This window comes from Crocodylus porosus, unplaced genomic scaffold (assembly GCF_001723895.1).
Source record: "Crocodylus porosus isolate Cpor-Errol unplaced genomic scaffold, CroPor_comp1, whole genome shotgun sequence".
NCBI classification, from domain to species: Eukaryota; Metazoa; Chordata; order Crocodylia; family Crocodylidae; genus Crocodylus; species Crocodylus porosus.
The window spans coordinates 132784938-132788737 of NW_017728906.1; positions in this window are offsets into that span (position 1 = coordinate 132784938).

A 3800-nucleotide genomic window follows, 5' to 3' on the forward strand; every position below is an offset into this window, starting at 1 on the left:
TGTGAAATGCCCTCACTTAGATGATTATCCTAAACGCTATTCTGATGGGTAGAGTAGAGGTGTAAAATCTGAATATGCATGCCAAAGGACATGACATGCCATCAACATAAGATGTCACCATTTTAGGATACATTAATGAGCAGGGATCCTGGTTTTCTGTGATAAAAAAAATCTCCAATTTTTGGATTAAAAAAGTAACCCAAAATTCACCTCTTTCCATGATGAAAATGAAATGCCACTACTATATTATTATATAATATATGATTATATCATGTATTATCATATAATATATTATTAATGATATATATAGTGGCATTTCATTGTAATCATGGAAAGAGGTGAATTTTGGGTTACTTTTTTTAAGTCCAAAATTTGGAGATTTTTTTTTTATCTGAGAGAACCAGGATCCCTGTTAATGAGTATAGCAACATTTATGGACTAGCTTATGTTTTTGCATAATGACAATTTCTCTCTGAGTACATAGGCATCCATATTTACAGGCACTAGACTTTCTGCAATATATCTACATTTGCTTTCAGGAACTCTGGAGATAACGTTCAAGTTCTGAATTCATATAGCATCAAAAGGAAATTCTCTGATAGGATGGGAAATCTTTATTTTTTTCAGAAAAATAAGTTTCAAAAATAAGTTTGTTGAACTCTTCAAATTTCAGGTATTAGGGAGGGGAAATAACTTCTTTTAATTATATTCTTGCACATTGACTTGCTCCTTATTCTGAATTTCTCAAATTCCCTGTCTTTATACATTCCTACTTCCATATTTAGAATAATTCTGCAGTCCTCAATGCTTTTTTTTGCTAGTGGGGGGAAAAAGTAATGAACAGCAAAAAGCTTTTTACATCAGTCTTTCTTAAACGCTTCTGTAACTTCAGCTTGTATATAACTACAGAAAATATAAAGGGCAAAGAAACACCTTTTCTATATACTTAATTAAGAACTACTCAAATAAATGACTAAATTGATAACTTTAATTCATCCATAATTTTCTGCTACAACAAATTATGTGAATTATGTCTAGTGAAACCCACCATAATATATTTTCTAATCTCTTCTTAAATCAGTTTATTCTTGACTTGGTAAATTTTGATTCAAATCTGAAGGTTTGCTGCTGCTAATAGTTACAATTCTTTAATAAATTCACCAGTGTTCCTACTCCCTTTGTACTTGATTTTCATGGGCCTTCATGTGTTTGAACTTTGATCACAGGGGAAAGTTTTGTAAAGAACTAATTTTAATTTTTCACATGCAAGTTTGGGTTCCAGAAGCTTTTTTGAGCTCACTCATTCAGAACCCGGGAACAATACCATGTGACTCCAATGACTAATCACAACAGACAAACTAAGTTTGAAAGAAAATATAAAATAATAATACAGCTGCTAAATAAAACTTGCAAAAAGTCAGGGCATTTTCATCATAACGGTAAGAAGTCAAGACCCGTTGGTGGATATTTGGCAAGATGAAGGGGTAAATCATCAGGAAGATTATCTTCGGTAAATTATTTGGGTAATAATTCGTAACATTGATTTTATATTGCATTCAGTAATTATGTAGTGAACATATGCAGGTTCTAGAGAGTATTTTGATTGCAGATATTTTATATAGTTTGACATCTCCTAACACAGTCTACTCTAAAATCTATTAAATATGTCACTCCATTTTCTTTCCCTTGGATCAATACTCATTTTTCTATGACAGACCACAAGCACCCAATAATCACACATAGCTAAACCTACCTAATAATTAAAGGCTACAAACCAGAATTAATTTAACACTCATTGTATGAATATAATATTATTAATGTATTATATACTAACATATACTAAATTAAATAATATTATATCTTAATAAGTATTATATTATTATTGGCTATTACTGTCATTATTATATGACAATAATATTTATATTATTTATACACCACAGTTTAATACAAATACACTTTATTTAATTTTGACTTTCAAGAATGAGGTTTTACACTATAATGTTGGAAGCCATATTTAGAATTTCTATTTTTCTCAGAGTCTGTTATCATTTGAAAAAAATACAGTAGTTAGAATAAGGAAACCACTAACTAGAAATTAATTGTCTAAGAAGCAGTTGTTCTGTCGAGAGGACAGGTCTCCCAATTGCCCTCTGTCACTACCAGCAGACAAATGATGCTTATTAAAATATCAGATAAATATGTGAGCAAGACACAATGTGAGATTTATAATTCAAAATGCACCTTGTAGTACAATCAACTTTAAAAATCTTTTTGCTGCACTTTATACTATTTTTATGATGCCAACACAAAAGCTTTCATAACCTAAAGGAGTAAACCTGTCAATAGGTCAACATTGCTCCTCTTCATCTCTGTATATGCTGCATCCTTGTTTGATGCCAGGAAAATGAAAACTGGGATGCACCGATGGGATTTATCTGTGTGAAAATAAAACAATAGGTTACTCTGAAGAGAGACAAAATCATGGAGAATAAAAGGCAAATGAGAATGATGTGTTTGCATATTATCTTAATAGGCACCATAACGTTACCTAAGATAAAGAGATAAATAGAAAGGTACCTTACATTCTTTATTCCCATTAAGAAACACTTACCATGTCCTGGTGTGTGGAACAGCATTTGTCGTTTAGCTTATGTGCACATTATTCCTCTATCATGTGATTTTATGATGAATCGGATGAATTTTAGTCCTGTTAAAGCAAAGCATTAAAACTGGATAGTAACTGTTGCCACCTCTGACATATGTGAGTAATTTTACATGCTGGAATTAATGAGGATGGAAATGCAACCAATTCCAATTAATCTATTTTTTTCCCCCCATTACCAAGTTTTTTAGTTTTATGTCACTGGTTAGTGCTGGAATGATATGGTTGTCTAACAGAAACTGCTTTGCCTTAGAGATGGGAATCTATTTGTACATAAAAAATCTTCATGCCATACCAATAAACTAGACTATATGTGCTGTTTAAATATAATTTGCTTATCTAATGACAAGCTAAAGTAACACATTTCCCAACAGCTAATTTCACTCTACTCAGCTGCTAGTAGTTCCACTGACAAAAGTAATGCCTTCAGGAAGGCCTGGCATCTCATACTCCGCAGCTTCCAGAAATGAAAGAGGTATTCGATGCAAATCTCTAAACAACTGACACAGTACTAAGTCTTCATCCACAGGTGATCAGGCTTCACTGAGCTAACACTTAAGAACAAATTTGGAATAAATTTAAAATGTAAAAGCAGAGATAATAAGAAGAGAGTGATATTTGTATTGTGTAGAGTTCAAGGAAAAAGGTCCCAATTATTATATAGCGATGAAAAAACCCCCAAAAAGCCTTAATATCAACAGAAATGTAGAGGAACTGTCAGAGACTGAAAAAAAAAGAATGCAAGATGCCTGTAGACATGGATTGGAGTTAAGGGACCATTGTTGATAGAAAATATTTATCTGTCTTTATGTATATTTTATGCAGTTGGGTTTAGTTTTAAATGTCAAATATGTTATTTGACAAATTGGATTTATTAATAAACCAAGCTAAAAATGATAGATTTAAAGATTACTTTAAATTAACAAAAGTCCTTACATATATCCTCATCTTGTCTGGTTTTCCTTCTCTCACCCCCAGCCAGGTCATGAGGCGCTACAGGAAGCTGGGTGTGGGGCTTAGGGGTCTGGGAGCTCAGGTGGTGTTTTTGTCAATCCTCCCAGTCTCGGGCTATGGGCTGAGGAGGGAGAGGAGGATCCACGCGGTGAACCAAAGACTGTGGCGCTGGTGTTATCGGGAA